The sequence below is a fragment of the Lithobates pipiens genome, unplaced genomic scaffold (genome assembly GCF_037356315.1).
Source record: "Lithobates pipiens isolate NorthernLeopardFrog02 unplaced genomic scaffold, aLitPip1_a1.2 Scaffold_22, whole genome shotgun sequence".
NCBI lineage: Eukaryota > Metazoa > Chordata > Amphibia > Anura > Ranidae > Lithobates > Lithobates pipiens.
This window is the reverse complement of record NW_027507784.1, coordinates 171577370-171600561: the sequence shown is the minus strand read 5'-3', so window position 1 is coordinate 171600561 and position 23192 is coordinate 171577370. Positions and strand designations below refer to the sequence as shown.

At 46.9% G+C, this 23192-nt stretch overlaps 1 protein-coding gene across 1 annotated transcript in view; it reads left to right on the top strand.

Annotated features, from left to right (window-relative positions):
* The window catches only part of LOC143924363 (aldehyde oxidase 1-like), a 258253-nt gene that overhangs the window by 33131 nt on the left and 201930 nt on the right, over positions 1–23192 (top strand). The gene's annotated exons all lie outside the window — the stretch shown is intronic.

Sequence of the window (23192 nt, the reverse complement as noted above, 5' to 3'; positions counted from 1 at the left end):
ATAATTTTAAAGGCTTTTATGCAAGTTTTTGCCCTAAAATGTATTTGAGGACCCGGGTCCTGCCCCAGGGGACAAGTATCAATGCAAAAAAAAGTTTTTAAAACTGCAGTTTTTTCAGGAGCAGTGATTTTAAGAATGCTTAAAGTGAAACAATAAAAAGGAAATATTCCTTTAAATATCATGCCTGGGGGGTGTCTATAGTATGCTTGTAAAGCGGCACAGTTTTCCCATGTTTAGAACAATACCACAGCAAAATGACATTTCTAAAGGAAAAAAAAAGTTATTTAAAACTGCTTGCGGCTGTCACTAGGCAGAACAGGGAGATGCTTGTTTACATTAGCATCTCCCTGTTCTTCCTCCCCGTGAGGTGAACGCGGGTATCCCTGTGGCGATCAAGTCCGTGGGACCCTCAACCCAACTCACGGAGCTTCCTGCGGGGTTAAGGGGAACTCTGCACCCAAATTTTAAAAAAATGGCGTGGGGGCCCCCAGGCACTATATATTCTGAACAGAAGTACTGTATATATACTATATATATATACTTCCCTAAATACTGTGCAGAAAATTGGGCCTTAGGTGTTGGTGGTGCCAGAACACTGTAACCCCTCACAATTAGGCTTGTTGGGCACAGGAATGGGCCCTGCTGTGAAATATTTGATCAAAAATTGTAATTACAGGCCCCTGTTAAAGCATTAGGCAGTGGTGGTGATGCCCTAAATCAAAAATATTGTTGGTCAGCTAGCATCATCAAGATTGAGGAGGAATAGGATAGTCACTCAGCATAGGCAGTCTTCAAGGGATCCCACATCCATAGACAAATCAATCAGTTACATCAGCATCAGGTGCTTGACAGAGTTTGTGGACAGCTGCACTCTATAATCCATTACAAACCCTCCAGCAACACCGAATGTGCATTAAGAAAGAACGCTGGATGCAAGACAGGCCAGTAGCTCAATTGCATATTGAGCAAGTTCTGGCCAGTGGTCCATCCTCAAGACCCAGTAACCCAGTGGATGGTCTGTTGGAAAAGTCTGCAAGTCTGCTCTTGCTCCAAGATATTCCTGCACCATATAATGCAGACGCTGGCGATGGTTGCTTGAACTGATCAGACCTTGGCGCTGAGGACTAAAAAATTGTCTAAAGGCGTTGGTCAGTCGGCCACGTTCTCCACTGCTCTTCCTCTGACTGACTGAAGCCTCAGCAACACATTGTCCAGCACCAGGAAATTGTAACCTGCCAGGGTCTGGAAACACATTGCACAAACCTTTCTTCATGACCTCCTGAAGATGTTTCATCCTCTGCTCCCTCTGCGAAGGCAGGATGAATTCTGCAACCACACCCTTGTAACGTGGATAAAAAAGGGGTTGCCAGCCAGTAATGATCTCTGTCCTTGATACCACGAATCCTAGGGTCCTTTCTCGGGCTTTCCTGAATCAGGGAGGCCATGCAGCGTAAGTTTGCAGACACATTCGATTGTGAGTCCTCTGGGTCACTGAGGATGACGTTGTCAGAAACGACCTCCTCCCAACCACGTACAACTCCTTGGGATTCTGGGGACTGAAACCCATCCCTTGAAGACTGCTGCTGAGTGTTATCCTTTACATCCACGCTGACAAAGCTTGCTCCACGCTGATAAAGAGGGCCTTGAGAGTTAAGGAAGTCCTCCTCTTCCTCCCACTATTCTGCCTCAAGTGCCCTGTCCATTATTCCACGAAGCGTGCGCTCCAACAAGAAGACAAGAGGGACAGTATCACTTATGCATGCATTGTTGCTGCTCACCATCCTTGTGGCCTCCTCAAATGGTGACAGGATCAGTAGCCACTGGCGTGGCAAAAAAAGCCAAGCACCCCTGACTAGTGATGGACGAACTTCCGACGGGACGTTTCGCGAACGCGAAACGCGAACGGACACAAACGTTCGCGAAAACGACCGTTCGCCGCGGGCTCCATTGACTTCAATGGGAGGCGAATTTCGCAAACCTTTAGGTCGAATTTGCGGCCACGGGGTAATTATTAGGGGGTAGCACGTAGTCCCACCACCTGGACAATAGCATAATACATGTATGAGGTGAATTTGGGATCGATAACTACAAGCATTTTTTTTTTATTTGGGAAATTGTTCTGACAATTCAGGACTATGGAGCTAATGAAGGCAATGGAGGAGAGGGAAGGTCAGGGACCAGGGTAGGCAAACAAGAGGGTGCAGGAGATACAGAGCACTGACAGCAGCACCGTAATACAGAGCACTGACATCAGCACCGTGACATACAGCGCTGACAGCAGCTCCGTGACATACAGCGCTGACAGCAGCTCCGTGACATACAGCGCTGACAGCAGCTCCGTGACATACAGCGCTGACAGCAGCTCCGTGACATACAGCGCTGACAGCAGCTCCGTGACATACAGCACTGACAGCAGCTCCGTGACATACAGCGCTGACAGCAGCTCCGTGACATACAGCGCTGACAGCAGCACCGTGACATACAGCGCTGACAGCAGCTCCGTGACATACAGCGCTGACAGCAGCTCCGTGACATACAGCGCTGACAGCAGCTCCGTGACATACAGCGCTGACAGCAGCTCCGTGACATACAGCGCTGACAGCAGCTCCGTGACATACAGCGCTGACAGCAGCTCCGTGACATACAGCGCTGACAGCAGCTCTGTGACATACAGCGCTGACAGCAGCACCGTAAGCAGCCCCAGGAGGAAGTCAGCACAGCACAGGGATGGTGTGATCCCCTCATAATAAGAACCCCCAGGAGGAAGTCAGCACAGCACAGGGATGGTGGGAGCCCCTCATAATAAGAACACCCAGGAGGAAGTCAGCACAGCACAGGGATGGTGGGAACCCCTCATAATAAGCAGCCCCAGTAGAAATATGACACCGCTCAACCTCTTCAAAGAGGAGGGTAGGGGCATATAGTACGGTGTGCTTTTTTGGGTCAGGGAAGTGAGCCAAATGAATTAAGAAGGTCTGTGTGCTTGATTCCAAAAATTGTTTATAGACATATACATGGTCTACTGATCACATGTGTTGAATTCCTCCGAGATCCATGCCTCATTCATTTTTAGAAATGTGAGGTAGTTAACACTGTCGTGAGCTAGGCGAGTACGCTTATCGGTCACAATCCCCCCTGCTGCGCTGAACGTCCTTTCGGACAGGACACTGGATGAGGGGCAAGCCAACAGTTCGATTGCAAATTGGGCAAGCTCTGGCCAGAGGTCAAGCCTGCCCACCCAGTAGTCTAGGGGTTCATCACTCCTCAGAGCGTCCACATCGGCCGTTAACCCAATGTAGTCGGACACCTGACGGTCTAGGCGTTCCCTGATGCTGGATCCGGATGACACCTGTCGATGGGTCGGCTGAAAGAATGACCTCATATCCGAAGTCACCAACACATCTTCAAACCGGCCTCTTCTTGCAGGCGCTGTTGGATTGGTACCCGCAAATCCTTCTCTGGGAGTGGGAATTGCTCCTCTGCCAGCGCACGCAAAAGCAGAATGCAGCATTTCTCGAAGCAAGGCCTGGAAGTGCTGCATTCTGACAGCCCTCTGCGACGGCGGTAACATTTCCGCCATTTTGTGTTTGTACCGGGGATCTAAGTACGTTGCCACCCAGTACTGGTCCTTGACCCTCATGCTTTTTATACGGGGGTCCCTATTAAAACACTGGAGCATGAAGGCCCCCATTTGCACTCAAGCGGAAGGTATGTGGTGGTGGTGGTGTTGTTGGTGGTAGTGTCTTTGGGGGTGCACATAGCAGAGAGTGAAGAAGAGGGTGCAGATCGAGAGGATGAGGAGGGTGCAGAAGAATAAGGCTGAGTGAGCCACTCAACCAAGTCTGGTGCGTCCTTTAAAGTAATTGAACGCACCTTCTGCAACTTCCCACTTTGGCTCAAGGCTGTTGCTCCTGCCCTACCCCTACCACCCCTGCGGAAGGGCCTGCCTCTTCCTCTGCCTGTCATTTTTTTAAATCACCCTGTGACAAAACTCTTAGTCCCTATACCGCTGAAGGACTGCTGCAGTATAGGGCAGCGGTCAGCAGTAGTGCACGTCAACCCTATGTATTGTGGACCGATAGCGGTCCTTACAGAACAGCAGACTGTACTGCACTCAGGCCTATGTACCGTAGCACCCTATACCAAGTTACCAGTCCTTATAAAAACTTTTGTGGACCAAGCAGGTTGTGTGTTAGTGTTTAGCAGACTGTGCGTCAGTCCCTATACCGCTGAAGGACTGCTGCAGTATAGGGCAGCGGTCAGCAGTAGTGCACGGCAACCCTATGTATTGTGGACCGATAGCGGTCCTTACAGAACAGCAGACTGTAACGCACTCAGGCCTATGTACCGTAGCACCCTATACCAAGTTACCAGTCCTTATAAGAACTTTTGTGGACCAAGCAGGTTGTGTGTTAGTGATTAGCAGACTGTACGTCAGTCCCTATACCAATGAAGGACTGCTGCAGTATAGGGCAGCGGTCAGCAGTAGTGCACGGCAACCCTATGTATTGTGGACCGATAGCGGTCCTTACAGAACAGCAGACTGTAACGCACTCAGGCCTATGTACCGTAGCACCCTATACCAAGTTACCAGTCCTTATAAGAACTTTTGTGGACCAAGCAGGTTGTGTATTAGTGTTTAGCAGACTGTGCGTCAGTCCCTATACCGCTGAAGGACTGCTGCAGTATAGGGCAGCGGTCAGCAGTAGTGCACGGCAACCCTATGTATTGTGGACCGATAGCGGTCCTTACAGAACAGCAGACTGTACCGCACCCAAGCCTATGTACCGTAGCACCCTAGACAGACCAAGTTACCAGTCCTGATAAAGAGCTTTGTGGAACAAGTGAGTTGTGAATGATTAGCAGACTGCAGCAGAAGGGCAGCAGTCAAGTATAATATTCTTTCTATATTTGGAAGAAAGAATATTATACGTGTACAAGCCTATTACCGTACCACTGATACCAGTCCTGAAAAGAACCTTTGTGGAACTAATAGTAACAGCAAGTCTTTAAAATTATCCTCACTGCCTGACACACTGCTTCCTGCCTGTCCCTATACAAATTGGCAAAAAAGAGTAGGCTGGAACGATTAGCTGGAACAGCTCTTTTGTGGACCTGATAGTAACAGCTAATGATGATGATGATGATGATGATGAAGAAAGACTAATCTGGCTGAGCTGTCCCTAAAATAGCAGCATACAGCGCTCTGTCCCTTTATCTAAACTGACAAAAGAAACTCAGGCTGCTGACCTAACACCTATACCAGTCCTGAAAAGAACTTTTGTGTACCAAATAGCTAGCGTTTTCTCTGTCCCTACTCCACACAGGATCCTTTCCCTACAGTGACAGAAGAAAGAATGTAAAATGGCCACCGGATCGGGTGTATTTATAGGTTAGGGGGAATGTCCAAGTGTCCATGAGCTGTCATGTCTCAATTGGTTGTCCTGTAACACATGATAAACGTGTCACGAAAGGTTAAAGTTCTTGTATACATTAAACACGTAAGTCCGCCGGGGCGAACGACGGAAAAAGGCGTTCGAACCCGCGGACGGCGAAAGTCGGAAATTCGCCGCGAAACGACCGCCGGGCGAAACGTTCGTCCATCACTACCCCTGACCCTGTCCTGGTGCCATACTCACACAGGAACTCATTGATGGCCCTCTGCTGTGAGTGCAGCCGCTGCAGCATTGCCAACGTTGAGTTCTAACTGGTGGGTATGTCACAAATGAGGCCATTGTGGGCATTCCCTTTGAATGTCAGCCAGCCGAGCACTGGCATTGTATGACCGGCGGAAATTACCACAGACTTTTCTGGCCTGCCTCCGGAGATCCTGTAAACCTGGGTACCTGCTCAAGAACTGCTTCACCACCAAATTAAGGACATGTGCCAAACATGGGACATGGATCAAGTATCCCTGTCAGAGTGCGAAGAGAAGGTTGGTGCCATTGTCACATACAACAATTCCTGTTCTGTCTCTTTCGGGAATGATTGACGGGTCCCAGCGGACATCATGTCCACTGGACCCTCTGATTGGCTCCCGCTGTGTCCAATCATAGCGGGACTGGGGCGCCGGCAGCGTGCTTGCCTGTCCCAGATCCAGAAGTGCAGGATCACGTACAGGTAAGTGATCCTGCGCATAATCACCTACAGGTAAGTGATCATGCACAGAGGAGCTACTTTACTGCCGTATATATGCAGTATACGGTCGGCAAGTGGTTAATGTCATGAGAGAAGGGAAATAAATGCTGGTATGTTTTTGCAAGTAAAGTGACATTTTTTCTAAGAATCCTGTAAAGCATTTCACCCTCAGCAGATCAAGGGTGAAATCTCAGGCTTCTGCTGACTCTCAGAATAGCTGTTTGCTCATATCTAATATGAGCAGGCAGTTAGCTGAGAGCAGGAAGATCAATGAACTATTAGGACACTCATCAGCGTTTTTAGAGTTCATTGAGAACTATAAGCCGTCAGCCGCAATGGAAACTGTGAATGAATGAGGCTGCCTTGTGGGCAGAGCCCTGCGTGGCCAAGCTGTTTTCTAATCGTGACAGTGGGTGCGGGAGAGGATCCACGGGGGTGGCGGGGTGTTTGGTGGTCAAGGGGGAGAGGAGGCAGATGTTAGTACATGTTCCACCCTAAAAAACTGTCACCCATTCCTAATAATGTACTTTTAAAAGTTAATATAGTTACTTTACTTCCCTCTGGGCAATATTTAAAAATGGCCGGGGCACAGCACAACTGTTGGTATTGAGACTGTGTTTAAGAAAACACTTGTGTAGGAGCAGCATAAGTTACCTGCAGACTAAATTAGGGGATGATTTGGTGCAAATTAGCAATCACTGTTTTCTGGAACAATCAGTCTATAGATGGGTTTAGCGGTACCTCCGTAGGGGCTGCTGAGTGATTGTGGCCCACCTGTCACCCTGCCCAACCGGGCATTCACTTCCAGACATTCCAAGACTATGAGTAAGTCCATCAGCTTTGTTTTTGTGGTTTTATTGAGGGATTAGAACTTGGATAGGGTTAAGGAATTCATGGGATGTCGAGAAAAAGATTCTCGCACGGTTTGGGATAATTTAGATATTCTCCTACTGCACAACACTTGCTGCAGACTATCTCTCCTTCTCCCTCCAGCACAATTACTCAGGCGCAGATAGCACATGGTTAGGCCTTATTACAGGCAGGGACTGCGGGCCCCTATAGTGTAGCAAAAGAAAGTTCTGGTACTAGCTGCCCTCTTTGGTGTATCCTAGTTAGCCCTTTGCAGACCCTAACAGCCCTCCTGACTGCAGTGGCCCGTCTTCACTGCCAGTAACATCACAGTTTCTCCTGCTGGCTCTACATCCATCTCTGACTGCACAATCCCAATCCTCTCCGGCATACCACTCCCAGCTCATACCACTACCACTCCCCAGAGAGCCCCCTTACATCAGGGTCCCCAGAGAGTCTTCATTGTATCCGGGTCCCCAGAAAAGCCCCCCTTACATTAGGGTCCCAAGAGGGCCCCTCCTTACATCAGGGTCCCCAGAGATCCCCCTTACTCCAGGGCTCCCAGAGAGCCCCCCCTTACTTCAGGGTCCCCAGAGAGCCCCCCTTACATTAGGGTCCCCAAAGACCCCCCTTACATCAGGGTCTCTAGAGAGCCCCCCTTACATTAGGGTCCCCAAAGACCCCCCCTTACATCAGGGTCTCTAGAGAGCCCTCCCTTACATCAGGGTCCCCAGAGGGTCCCCGTTACTTTAGGGTCCCCAGAGAGCCCCCCTTACACCAGGGTCCCCAGAGAATCTTCCTTACATCAGGGTCCCCAGAGAACCTTCATTACATCAGGGTCCCCAGAGAGCCACCCCTTACATCAGGGTCCCTAGAGGGCCCCCCTTACTTCAGGGTCCCTAGAGAGCCCCCCCTTACAACAGGGTCCCCAGACAATTACCCCCCTTCCAGAGGTTTCCCTTTACCTAGCTGGGCACCTAGGACCCCGGCACATCTCTGTACCCCCCCCCCCCCTCGGGAGAGATGGGAGGCAGCAATTGGCAGTTCTATGGTGTCCACAGGTGGTGGGATCTCCCTGGGGCTTGTATTTCTTTCTCTGACTGTATCCACTGTAGAGGGGAGGGGCTTCTGACCCGGCATGTATCCTCACGAGTGTAGAAGCAGAGTGACTCACTGAAGAGGGAAGCCGATACATGCCCCGGTCAGAGGCCCCTCCTCTCTCCAGTGTAAACATTTGGAGACATTTGGAGAGAGAACTACAAGCCCCAGGGAGATGTCGCCACCCATGGACACCATAGAGCTGCCAATCACTGTCTCCCACCTCCCCCCCCCCCCCGCATGTTAAACAGACAGCCAGGGGTGCAGGGGGAAATGCCGAGTCTTGACCCCCCCACTGCGGCCGAAAGGGCAGGTCCTAATCGCAAGTGCGACTGCAGCAACCCCTATAGTTCCACCACAGGATAAGGTCCTAAATTGGTGAGAAACAGTCCGATACTCAGGGCAAGCCTCTTTCAGGAAGCAGAACCAAATCCCGCTACAAAGCAAAGGGAGAATGAAGATTCGCAGTCCACGGCTATGGAACGCTCTACCCAATAAAATCCGTATGGAAGAAAACCATCGGGCCTTCAGAAAAAAACTCAAGACACACCTCTTCTAAGGAACAGGAAGCACAGGACGGATCAAGCGCCTTGAGGCGATTCAGTACACAGTTGTAGCGCTATATAAATCATTAATTCGTTCATTCGTTCACACTCCAGAACATGTAAAGAAAAGAACAGATGCAGAGGTGCCTTCTCAGTGTAAACTGTATGGCATTTAATTTAAAAAAGTGTAAAACAACTCATGTTTGAGTGAATTAGAACAGGCACATCAGGAACATTCTGCTATGATAAATATGTGTGCATGCTGGTAGACTGGATGACTGTGTCATGCCATATCTCCTGATGGAACCAGTTCCAGCAGGAGATACGGCATGACACAGCCAGCCAGTCTACCAGCATGCACAGAGTCTCACCATAGCAGGATGATCCTGATGTGCCTGTTTTAATTCACTCAAACATGAGTTGTTTTACACTTTTTCTTTCATTAAATGCCATACTGTTCTTTTCTTTTAAGCTATCTGCATAGTCCATCTTGCCCAGCTTTAAAGGATAACTCCACCTTTTTGCACCATGTTACATCTGTGTTTTAGAGATCTGTGAATGTATGAACTACAAGGCCGGAAGTCCTGTCTGCCACTGGGACAGATGGGACTTGTAGTTCTCAATGGGACATATATGCAGTAATCACCGCACTCTTAGTCCATCAACACCATCTCATCTTTCCAACTGAAAGTCTGTAACTCAGTATGTACAGAGCTGGAGGAAGAGTATGCAAGAGCCTGGCCATCCCCTTTTTTTCCCCTGCAAATATACATGCACTTATTTTATTTTTTGTATTTTTGTAAAGGTGGACTTGTCCCTTTTTAAGGCTGGATACACACTAGTGCAAATTGGATATGGGTACACTGCATCCAATTCGCAATAGCAGGAGATTGTGACCTGCTTTCTATGGAGCCGTTTCACATATCTCCGCTGCAGCTCTGGTGCAATTTTTCACCGGGTCCTGTGCGTCTTTTGGTCCATTACAGGTTCGAATTCAGGCAAAAATTCATGCTGATATCAGACCTGAAATGGTGAACTGGGACACACCAGACCCCTGCTGTGAGCCGCATGTGGCTTAGATGTGAACCCAGCCTTAAAGTGGTTGTAACCCTGTTGTGCAATAGCACAGCACGCCTGTATCTTTACCAGGATGACGCAAGACAAAAACTGACCACGATAGCATGGATCAGCAGCCATGCTACTGTGGTCAGTTTACTTGTGGGAGGAGCAGGATCAACCAGGTATTTTAGAGCATTGGCAGGCAGAAAAACAAAACTGACATGAGAAATCACAGGTTAAAGAAACATTGCAAAATGTTTTAATATTTTCCTTAGCAAACACTTTAAGGCCCCTTTCACACAAAGTGGATTCCTTTGTGATCAGCAGGGGATCTGTGGGCTGATCGGGCGGAAGACACATCCATGTCTGTTCAATTTCTGTAGAGCAGACAAGAACAGAGCTGTGGGTGGCCAGGAATAAATGGTACTCTGCTGTCCATTTACCCCCGGCTATCTCATATCTGCAGGTGTTTTTTTTTGTTGATGAGCCTGATTGGACCCAAAATAGGCAGGTGTAAATGGACACAAGTTTCAGCCTAGGTTCACATTGCAGTGATTTGGCATGCGATTGGACATGTCAGATCGCATGCCAAATCAGGGGCTATTGTCGGCAATGGCACCGTCCAATTTTGCGGAGCAGCAACGATTCCCAAAAGTCGTTTCTGTACTATTTTTGATGATTTTGGGGTGCGATTTGTATAAACATCTGTGCAAGAACCTGTCAAATTGCCTTTCAAAGTCAGACTGATATGCGGGTATGAACTCGCACAATTTCAATCCCCTTGTCAGTGTGAATTTGGGCTTACATCTGCCTGTCAAAAGGTATGAATGGACCTTCTGATCAGGTTCACCTGAAAAACAGACAAGTGTACCTGTTGAGAATATCTTTCTGAAAGGGGACTAAAATGGATACTATTTAGTATAATGACAGTGTGGTATTTATTTTTTAACATCTAGGTTGGGACCATGAGCTGCAGATCAATGCCTATAAATGTTCCTTCTTTATTTGTATAATCATACAACCATTTTAAAGTAATAGTTTATAACTTTGGTTTTAATAATGCTTTGGATACATGTTTTATAAGCAATATATCATAGTAGATAAATGGATCACCTTATTCATATTTTTATTGTGTCTCTAAAATCAATGGTCTGTTTTTGTGTTCCAATATGACAGCTCAATGGTATGTATGTGGTTTTCTAGCACCTGCAGAGATGGGGGGGGTAACTACTGTACAAATGAATACTGCTTCTAAAAATATATATGTATATCTATCTATCTATCTATCTATATATATCGCTGTATATATATATATATATATATACCATATTCATCGGCGTATAACATCCACTTTTTCCCCCTTAAAATCAGGGAGAACGGCCGAAAATAGCCGAAAGCCACAGAGATCGGCCGAGAGCTAACGAGCGCCGCCGAGATACACAGGACATCCGCTCTGTATCTCAGCGGCACCATTTATAAAAGGCAAGCCTGCAAAAGACACTGACAAGGCTGCAAAATACTGACCAAGCTGCAAAGGAGTGACAAGGCTGCAATGCAAGGCTGCAAATGACACTGACAAGGCTGCATTAATGGGCATTTAACCACTTAAGGACCGCCGCATGTAAATGTACGTCGGCACAATGGTACCGACAGGCACAAGCACGTACATGTACGTGCTTGCCTTACAGCGGGTGGGGGGGGGTCCGATCGTTTCGATTCAGGAGCGATCCGGGATGAGGGGATGGCCGTTGGTTTCTGGCCATCCCCTCTCGAGCGCTCCTGGCGAATGAGAAGCTTCCCCCGCCTGTGTAGTGTAAACACAGGCAGGGAGGAAGTGATGTCATTCTCCTCGGGGCGGTCTTTTTGACCGGACTGCGAGGAGAACACATAGTAAGTGCACCAAACACTACACTGACATGTAGGTACACATAGGCACACAAATCACCCCCCGATCGCCCCCCCCCCAGTCACAGTGTCACTGATTGCAGTGATCATTTATTTACTGATCACTGCATTTAGTGTCAGTTAGTACAGTAAAAAGCGTCAGGGCAGTTAGTGTTAGGTCCAGGGTAGCCCCCTACCCCCCTAATAAAGGTTTAACCCCCTGATTGCCCCTAGAGTTAACCCTTTCACCCCCTTTTGCCAGTGTCACTAAGCGATAGTTTTTCTGATCGCTGCATTAGTGTCACTGGTGCCGCTAGGTAGCTAGATATTTTTTTAGGTTCACTGCCATGTTTTTATAGCGTTAGGTACCCCCATATACTACCCAATAAAGGTTTTAACCCCCTGATTGCCCCTAGAGTTAACCCTTTCACCAGCGATCACCATATAAGTGTCACTGGTAATGCTGGATAGCCAGTTAGTTATTTAGTTATTTAGGTTCCCCGTCAGGTTTTTATATAGCGTCCGGGACCCCCATATACTACCTAATAAAAGTTTTAGCCTCCTGATTGCCCCTAGAGTTAACCCTTTCACCAGTGATCACCGTATAAGTGTCACTGGTGATGCTGGATAGCCAGTTAGTTATTTAGTTATTTAGGTTTCCTGTCAGGCTTTTATATAGCGTCCGGGACCCCCATATATTACCTAATAAAGGTTTAACCCCCTGATTGCCCCCAAGTAACCCTTTCACCCCCTTTTGCCAGTGTCACTAAGCGATCGTTTTTCTGATCGCTGCATTAGTGTCACTGGTGCCACTAGGTAGCTAGTTATTTTTTATGTTCACCGCCAGGTTTTTATAGCGTTAGGTACCCCCATATACTACCTAATAAAGATTTTAACCTCCTGATTGCCCCTAGAGTTAACCCTTTCACCAGCGATCACCGTATAAGTGTCACTGGTGATGCTGGATAGCCAGTTAGTTATTTAGTTATTTAGGTTCCCCGTCAGGTTTTTATATAGCGTCCGGGACCCCCATATACTACCTAATAAAGGTTTTAACCCCCTGATTGCCCCCAGGTAACCCTTTCACCTCCTTTTGCCAGTGTCACTAAGCAATCGTTTTTATGATCGCTGCATTAGTGTCACTGGTGCCGCTAGGTAGCTAGTTATTTTTTATGTTCACCGCCAGGTTTTTATAGCGTTAGGTACCCCCATATAATAGACGGGGTCCTGTACGTAGCTAGGCTCCCAAAAAGTCCCCCACATGTGGTATCCCTGTACTCGGGAGAAGCAGCAGAATTTATTTTGGGGTGTAATTTCACTTATGCCCATAGCATGTGTGAGAAATATATCATTTAGTGACAACTTTGTGCAAAAAAAAAATTGTAATATTCCTGCAACTTGTGGCAAAATATAAAATATTTCATGGACTCAACATGCCTCTCAGTAAATAGCTTGGAGTGTCTACTTTCCAAAATGGGGTCATTTGGGGGGGTTTTGTGCTATTTTGGCATTTTATGGCCTTCGAAACTGTGATAGGTAGTAAGGAGTAAAATCAAAAATATGCACCCTTAGAAATCCTGAAGGCAGTGATTGGTTTGGGGTGCTGTACGCGGCTTGACTCCCAAAAAGTCCCCCATATGTGGTATCCCCGTACTCAGGAGAAGCAGCAGAATATATTTTGGGGTGCAATTCCATATATAACTATAGCATGTGTGAGCAATATATCATTTAGTGACAACTTTTTGTAAACTTTTTTTTTGTGTCATTATTCAATCACTTGGGACAAAAAAAAAATATTCAATGGGCTCAACATGCCCCTCAGCAATTTCCTTGGGGTGTCTACTTTCCAAAATGGGGTCACTTGGGGGGGTTTTGTGTTATTTTGGCATTTTATGGCCTTCGAAACTGTGATAGGTAGTGAGGAGTGAAATCAAAAATTTGCACCCTTAGAAATCCTGAAGGCAGTGATTGGTTTTTGGTCCGGGGTCCGGGGCTTAAGTGGTTAAATGTAAGTTTTTTTCCTTAAACTTCCCTCCTGAAACTTTTTTTCTTTAAAATTCCCTCCTAAACTTGGGTGGTGTGTTATACACCGGCGCCTGTTATACGCTGATAAATATGGTAGCTATTTACAGTATATATATATATATATATATATATATATATATATATATATATATATATATATATATATATATATAAACATATGTTAAAGAATGAATCGCTCTCAGGAGCTCAGGGAATTCAAGCGTGGTACCGTGATAGGTTGCCACCTGTGCAATAAGTCCATCCGTGAAATTTGCTTCTAAATATTCCACGGTCACCTGTTAGAGGTATGAACAACAGAAACTCAGCCACAAAGTGGTAGGCCACGTAAAATGATAGAGCAGGGTCAGCACATTCTGAAGCGCACAGTGTGCAGAAGTTGTCAACTGTCTGCAGAGTCAAAAGCTACAGAATCTATTGTTACAGCTAAGTAGTGGTGGCCGAACGGTTCCCCTGGCGGTCGTTTCGCAGCAAATTTCGGCTGTTCGCGGTCCGCCCGTTGGGCGGACTATTGGCGCCGTTCGCCCGGCGGACTTCCGTGTTTACTGTGTAAAAGAACTTTGACCTATGATGACACATCCATCATGGGGTACAGGACAGCCAATTGAGACATTACAGCACATGGACACTTGGACATTCCCCCTAACTTATAAATACACCCGATCCGGCGGCCATTTTACATTCTTTCTTCTGTCACTATAGGGAGAGGTTGCTGTGTGGAGCAGGGAGAGATTACAGTGACCCAAATCGCTAGCTATTTGGTACACAAAAGTTATTTTCAGGACTGGTATAGGTGTTAGGTGTAGTTCAGGATAGGCAGTGCTGTGCTAGTGATTGTTGCAGAAGCCTGAGTGTCTTTTGTCAGTTTAGAGAAAGGGACAGGACGGTGTGTGCTGCAGGGACAGCCAGTTTAGTCATTAGCTGTTACTATCAGGTCCACAAAAGTGCTATTTCAATTATTGTTCCAGTAGCCTCTGTTTTGTCAGTTTATATAGGGACAGGCAGGAAGCAGTGTGTGAGGCAGTGAGGGTCAGTTTAATCAGTAGCTGTTACTATTAGTTCCACAAAGGTTCTTTTCAGGACTGGTATCAGTGGTATGGTAATAGGCTTGTACACGTATAATATTCTTTCTTCCAAATATAGAAAGAATATTATACTTGACTGCTTCCCTTCTGCTGCAGTCTGCTAATCATTCACAACCCACTTGTTCCACAAAGCTCCTTATAAGGACTGGTAACTTGGTCTGTCTAGGGTGCTACAGTACATAGGGTTGAGTGAGGTACAGTCTGCCATTCTATAAGGACTGGTATAGGTCCACAGTACATAGGGTTGAGGTGCACTACTGCTGACCGCTGCCCTATACTGCAGCAGTCCTTCATCGGTATAGGGACTGACGTACAGTCTGCTAATCACTCACACACAACCTACTTGGTCCACAAAAGTCCTTATAAGGACTGGTAACTTGGTCTGTCTAGGGTGCTACAGTACATAGGGTTGAGTGAGGTACAGTCTGCCATTCTATAAGGACTGGTATAGGTCCACAATACATAGGGTTGAGGTGCACTACTGCTGACCGCTGCCCTATACTGCAGCAGTCCTTCATCGGTATAGGGACTGACGTACAGTCTGCTAATCACTCACACACAACCTACTTGGTCCACAAAAGTCCTTATAAGGACTGGTAACTTGGTCTGTCTAGGGTGCTACAGTACATAGGGTTGAGTGAGGTACAGTCTGCCATTCTATAAGGACTGGTATAGGTCCACAATACATAGGGTTGAGGTGCACTACTGCTGACCGCTGCCCTATACTGCAGCAGTCCTTCATTGGTATAGGGACTGAGAGTTTTGTCACAGGGTCATTTAAAAAATGACAGGCAGAGGAAGAGGCAGGCCCTTCCGCAGGGGTGGTAGGGGTAGGGCAGGAGCAACAGGCTTGAGCCAAAGTGGGAAGGTGCAGAAGGTGCGTTCAATTACTTTAAAGGACGCACCAGACTTGGTTGAGTGGCTCGCTCAGCCTTACTCTTCTGCACCCTCCTCATCTTCTTGATCTCCACCCTCTTCTTCACTCTCTGCTATGTGCACCCCCAAAGACACTACCACCAACAACACCACCACCACCACCAACACATACCTTCCGCTTGAGTCACAGGAATTATTTTCCAATCCATATCAAGACATTTCTGATGCGCAGCCACTCTTGGTATTGGATCAGGAAGAGGAGGCAGCAACAACCGCTACTCAGCAGTCTGACGACAGTACCCAGATCAGCCCAAGGAGGAGGTTGGTCCCCGGTGTTGCTGCCTACTCCGAGATCTCTACTTATAGCGGTGGGGAAGGTGACGTTGATGATGACGTATGGAACAGTTATGCAAACGAAGCTGCGCTTATGGGATGGGTCTTGATCAACAGGAATATGTATGGACGTATTATGTATACCCAGACCATTTTAATCTATATAATTTTTTTGTTGGTTTTAATTCTTTTTATTATTTTTATTTTTAAACCTATCAGTTTCAAAAATTTTAAAGGTTTATAGGAGTTCTGTTAGTTTTATGAGGTTGCTGCCACCCTAGAATACACGGGCTGTGTTCAACAGCCTGCGTTGGTAGAATGGATATTAGTTGTGGGTTATTGGCGCTACCTCCGGCTATTTTTATTCACAATGTTAGATTTTAAACTTATATCAATCACCTTTGCCTGTCCCTAGGGACTATATAATTTAAACTGTGTTTCGTGTTATATCCCAGCTGTTATGATTAGACTAAACCTATTTTTACAACACCTTAAATTCAACCAAATGTGATTAGTACAGCACTTAGTATCACCTACCATAGGTGAACTGACAACCCTTGTCACTTATTTACCCAAAGAGCTAGAAACCAAAAAACCCTAACCAAAAACAAATAAAATAAAATCACAAAAAACCACAAAGCAAGCACCCGTGATACCTCAAACTATTTGTTAGTACTAAGGTCTCCCTATGAAGTGGGAAGAGTATCAAAAGTGCCTGCAATTTACATACACATCCCTTGTGCTAATTACTATTTACGCGTTTATATGCGTGTAAAAAAATTATTTTGCGTGTGAAAAAAAATTTAAAAAAATTTTTTTTTTTTTTTTGTACAATTTCATCCAATATAAAAATTAAAAATATAAACAAAACCAGAAAAAATGCGGAAAATATATATACAATTTCATCCCATAAAATATAAACCAATCCAGAAAAAAACTGAAAAATCTGTAAAAAAAATATATAAAAAAATATATAAGATAAAAAGTATTTAGTCCACAATAAATCTTCTATCAGATATCACATTGTGCAATTGTACTGCTTCAAAAGACAGGAAGGTGACTTTCGTGAGAATGCCTGCGTTTATTGGTGACTTCCGTGCTTGTTCCCCCTCAAGGGTCCCCACTCACCAGATTCCACCATTCGGTTCTGTCTTCAACAGGTCCTCCACAGGATTTTTTAAGGAGATGGAAAATAAGTTCTTATATCCGCTAGTAGTTCCTCAAAGGAAAGAGAATCCACTCATGGTGTAGTATTTCTGATTAAAGTTGGGAGAGGGGGGGAACAATCTAATATTCTTCTGCAAACAATGACCACATAAGCATCCAGCATGCATGAGTAGAGAGCTCCACCATTTGTTGCCGAAAAAAAAAAAAAAAAAATGCCATAAAAACATTTAGAACTCAAATTTGCCACTAGTGATGCTATCAGTGCCTGAGCCTCAGGCACTGATAGCATCACTAGTGGCAAATGTGAGTTCTAAATGTTTTTATGGCATTTTTTTTTTCGGCAACAAATGGTGGAGCTCTCTACTCATGCATGCTGGATGCTTATGTGGTCATTGTTTGCAGAAGAATATTAGATTGTTCCCCCCCTCCCCCAACTTTAATCAGAAATACTACACCATGAGTGGATTCTCTTTCCTTTGAGGAACTACTAGCGGATATAAGAACTTATTTTCCATCTCCCTAAATCCTGTGGAGGACCTGTTGAAGACAGAACCGAATGGTGGAATCCTCGAATAAGCGGGATACAGATTATAAGCATATAACCCCCTAGGGGGTGAGTGGATCTGGTGAGTGGGGACCCTTGAGGGGGAACAAGCACGGAAGTCACCAATAAACGCAGGCATTCTCACGAAAGTCACCTTCCTGTCTTTTGAAGCAGTACAATTGCACAATGTGATATCTGATAGAAGATTTATTGTGGACTAAATACTTTTTATCTTATATATTTTTTTATATATTTTTTTCACAGATTTTTCACATTTCTTCTGGATTGGTTTATATTTTATGGGATGAAATTGTATATATATTTTCCACATTTTTTCTGGTTTTGTTTATATTTTTAATTTTTATATTGGATGAAATTGTACAAAAAAAATAATTTTTTATTTTTTTATTTTTTTTCACACGCAAAATAATTTTTTTACACGCATATCTAATGAGGGGGGTCATAGCGTAAATAGTAATTAGCACAAGGGATGTGTATGTAAATTGCAGGCACTTTTGATACTCTTCCCACTTCATAGGGAGACCTTAGTACTAACAAATAGTTTGAGGTATCACGGGTGCTTGCTTTGTGGTTTTTTGTGATTTTATTTTATTTGTTTTTGGTTAGGGTTTTTTGGTTTCTAGCTCTTTGGGTAAATAAGTGACAAGGGTTGTCAGTTCACCTATGGTAGGTGATACTAAGTGCTGTACTAATCACATTTGGTTGAATTTAAGGTGTTGTAAAAATAGGTTTAGTCTAATCATAACAGCTGGGATATAACACGAAACACAGTTTAAATTATATAGTCCCTAGGGACAGGCAAAGGTGATTGATATAAGTTTAAAATCTAACATTGTGAATAAAAATAGCCGGAGGTAGCGCCAATAACCCACAACTAATATCCGTTGATGATGACGTGTCTAGTGATGTCACGTGGCTGCCCACAAGAGAGGAAGAGGAGGGGAGTTCAGAGGGAGATATGGACCAGCAGATAGGGAGGAGAAGCAGGAATAACTTACATTGCACAGGAGGGACAAAGCAGACTGCAAATGTATCAGGAGCGAGTCATCGACCATGTACGGTCATATCTGGCGCTCCCAGGACACCGGCACATGGCTCCGCAGTGTGGACTTTTTTTAACGTGTCCGCTGCTGACAATAGCGTTGCCATCTGCAATCTTTGCAGTCAGCGCATTAGTCGCGGTAAGCCCAACACTCACCTAGGGACGACCGCCTTAAGAAGGCACATGAGCAGCCATCACCGAGCCGAGTGGGAGCAACGGAACACACAAAGCCACACTGCAGGCTCTCACCGTCCAGCCTCGTCTTCTACTTCTCCTTCTCCTCACAATTGTCCTCCACTCCACCTTCCATCACGCCAAGCTCACGTTTTTCTGCAAAAAGGCAGGCTTCCGTGGGCCTAATGTTCAAGCATAAAAAAATGATGATGCCGGATAACCCTCTTGCCCAACGGTTGACGGCTGGCTTGTCAGAACTGATAGCCCGCCAACTACTGCCATATAAACTGGTGGACTCGGAGGCCTTTCGCAAATTTGTGGCCATTGGAACACCACAATGGAAGGTCCCAGGAAGGAAGTATTTCTCAGAGAAGGGCATCCCAGAGCTATATGGCCATGTTCAGCGGCAAGTGAATGTATCTCTGGCACACAGTGTCGGTGCCAAGATACATCTGACAACAGACAGGTGGTCTAGCAAACACGGGCAGGGAAGGTATATCACTTTTACTGCCCACTGGGTGAACCTTCTGACGGCCGTCAAGCATGTAACCCGTGGCACAGTGTAGATTTGGTTTTACCGCCACGGATTACATGCAGGGCTGACTATTCTTCTCCTCCTCCTCCTACTCCATCCTCCTCCCTCTCCTCCTCAGCTGACTCCTCCTTTTCTGCTGCTAGCGTCTCTCCGCTGCGCTGCCCAAGCTCCCAAGAACCTATTCGACATGCCAGGGGAAACGTTGCCATGCCGTGCTGCGTCTGTTGTGCCTGGAAGCCAAGAGCCACACTGGCCCGGCACTCCTTTCAGCTTTGCGTTCACAGGCAGATCAGTGACTAACACTGCTCAATTTGACAGTTGTGTGTGACAACGGTGCCAATCTGCTTAGCGCATTGAAACAGGGCAAAATCACGCACGTGCCATGCATGGCACATGTCTTAAACTTGGTCGTGCAGCGATTCCTTGTCAAATACCCTGGGGTCCAGGACATCTTGCGGCAGGCAAGGAAAATCTCGGCCCATTTCAGAAGATCTTACACGGCCATGGCTCGCCTTGCTGACATTCAGCGGCGACACAATCTGCCGGTCAGACGTCTTATTTGCGATTGCCCGACGCGATGTAACTCAACCTTCTATATGCTTGATAGGCTGCTCCAGCAGAAACATGCAGTTAACGTCTACCTGTATGAACTCTGCGGCAGAACCGGTTCTGGGAAGCTGGGTTTTTTTTTCACCGCGCCAGTGGCTGCTCATGCGCGACGCATGCAGACTTCTGCGCCCATTTGAGGAGATCACCAAACTGGTCAGTCGCAGCCATGGCGCCATCAGTGACATGGTACCTTATGCCTTCTTTATGGAGCGTGCATTGCGTCGTGTCATTGATCAAGCTGTGGAGGAGCAGGAGCGGGAAGATGAGGAAGTCGCAATGCTGGATGAATTCCCAGGGGGGGCTACTCTATCTGAGACAAGTCAACAACAGGAGTCTGAAAAGGAGTCAGAGGAGGATGGTGCCGGGGCGGATGAGGAGGAGCAAGAAGAGCATGCTTAAACCTTTCTGGGATCCCTGTTGTGCGTGGATGGGGAGAGGAGAATGAAGAGGACGACATTATCCTGGATGATGAGCAGGAGCCAGGCCACCACACCGCTTCCACTTTAGTGCAAATGGGGGCCTTCATGCTCCAGTGTTTTAATAGAGACCCCCGTATAAAAAGCATAAGGGTCAAGGACCAGTACCGGGTGGCAACGTACTTAGACCCCCGGTACAAACACAAAATGGCGGAAATGTTACCGCCGTCACAGAGGGCTGTCAGAATGCAGCACTTCCAGGCCTTGCTTCGAGAAATGCTGCATTCTGCTTTTGCGTGCTCTGGCAGAGGAGCAATTCCCACTTCCAGAGAAGGAGTTGCGGGTACCAATCCAACAGCGCCTGCAAGAAGAGGCCGGTTTGAAGATGTGTTGGTGACTTCGGATATGAGGTCATTCTTTCAGCCGACCCATCGACAGGTGTCATCCGGATCCAGCATCAGGGAACGCCTAGCCCGTCAGGTGTCCGACTACATCGGGTTAACGGCCGAGGTGGACGCTCTGAGGAGTGATGAACCCCTGGACTACTGGGTGGGCAGGCTTGACCTCTGGCCAGAGCTTGCCCAATTTGCAATCGAACTGTTAGCTTGCCCCTCATCCAGTGTCCTGTCCGAAAGGACGTTCAGCGCAGCAGGGGGGATCGTGACCGATAAGCGTACTCGCCTAGCTCACGACAGTGTTAACTACCTCACATTTCTAAAAATGAATGAGGCATGGATCTCGGAGGAATTCAACACATGTGACCAGTAGACCATGTATATGTCTATAAACAATTTTTTTAATCGAGCACAGAGACCTTCTTTCTTCATTTGGCTCACTTCCTTGTCCAAAAAAAGCACACCGTACTATATGCCCGTACCCTCCTCTTTGAAGAGGTTGAGCGGTGTCATATTTCTACTGGGGCTGCTTATTATGAGGGGCTCCCACCATCCCTGTGCTGTGCTGACATCCTCCTGGGGCTGTACCTCTGCTGTGCATATTATGAGGGGCTCCCACCATCCCTGTGCTGTGCTGACTTCTTCCTGGGGCTGTACCTCTGCTGTGCATATTTTGAGGTGCTCCCACCATCCCTGTGCTATGCTCATTATGAGGGGCTCCCACCATCCCTGTGCTGTGCTGACTTATGCCCCGTACACACGAGCGGACTTTTCAACATCCAAAGTCCGAAGGACTGAGTCCGTCAGACTATCCGATCGTGTGTGGGCTGCAACGGACTTTTGATTCGCCAAAGTCTGACGGACTTTAGAAATGAAGCATGCTTCAAATTTTCCCGACGGAACTCCGCCGGACCCGGTCCCCTTCGAAAACTCCGCTCGTGTGTATGCTACTCCGACGGACTAAAACCGACGCTAGGGCAGCTATTGGCTACTGGCTATGAACTTCCTTATTCGAGTCCAGTCGTACGTCATCACGTTTAAATCCGTCGGAGTTTAGTGTGATTGTGTGTGGCCAAGTCCGTTTGGCCGAAAAGTCTGTCAGAACTCCGTCGGAATTCCAGCAGAACTCCGACGGAACTCCTTTGGAAGTCTGTCGGACTTAAGTCCGCTCGTGTGTACGGGGCATTACTCCTGGGGCTGCTTATTATGAGGGGCTCCCACCATCCCTGTGCTATGCTGACATCCTCCTGGGGCTGCTTATTATGAGGGGCTCCCACCATCCCTGTGCTATGCTGACATCCTCCTGGGGCTGCTTATTATGAGGGGCTCCCACCATCCCTGTGCTATGCTGACATCCTCCTGGGGCTGCTTATTATGAGGGGCTCCCACCATCCCTGTGCTATGCTCATTATGAGGGGCTCCCACCATCCCTGTGCTATGCTGACTTCCTCCTGGGGCTGCTTACGGTGCAGGTGTCAGTGATGTATATCACGGTGCTGATGTCAGTGCTCTCTGTCACGGTGCTGCTGTCAGTGCTGTATATCACGGTGCTGGTGTGAGTGCTTTATGTCACGCTGCTGATGTCAGGGCTCTCTATCACGGTGCTGCTGTCAGTGCTGTATATCACGGTGCTGGTGTGAGTGCTTTATGTCACGCTGCTGATGTCAGTGCTCTCTATCACGGTGCTGCTGTCAGTGCTGTATATCACGGTGCTGGTGTGAGTGCTTTATGTCACGCTGCTGATGTCAGTGCTCTCTATCACGGTGCTGTTGTCAGATCACTCTATCATGGTGCAGGTGTCATTGCTGTATGTCACGCTGCTGATGTCAGTGCTCTCTATCACGGTGCTGCTGTCAGATGACTCTATCACAGTGCAGGTGTCATTGCTGTATGTCACGCTGCTGGTGATCATCTCCTGCACCCTCTTCTTTGCCTACCCTGGTCCCTGACCTTCCCTCTCCTCCATTGCCTTCATGCGCTCCACAGTCCTGAGTTGTCACAACAATTTCCCATATAAAAAAAGAATGCTTGTAGTTGTCGATCCCAGATTCACCTCATACATGTGTTATGTCATTGACCATGTGGTGGGACTATGTTTGCACAGCTATTCATTATTTTGTGGCTGCAAATTTGACCTGTAGGTTTGCGAAGTTCGCCTCCCATTGAAGTCAATGGGGCCCGCCGCAAACGTTCCGGTTTGCGAACTATCGGCCGCGTTCGCGGTCCGCGTTCGCGAAATGTCCTGTCGGAAGTTCGTCCATCACTGCAGCTGTCATGTGTTAACTCAGAGTGTGATTGAGCACTTCTACTGTAATTGTTGAAGTGCTCATAGTCACATAAATGGGGTTTCCAACCTGTTAATCATGCATATAGCCCATG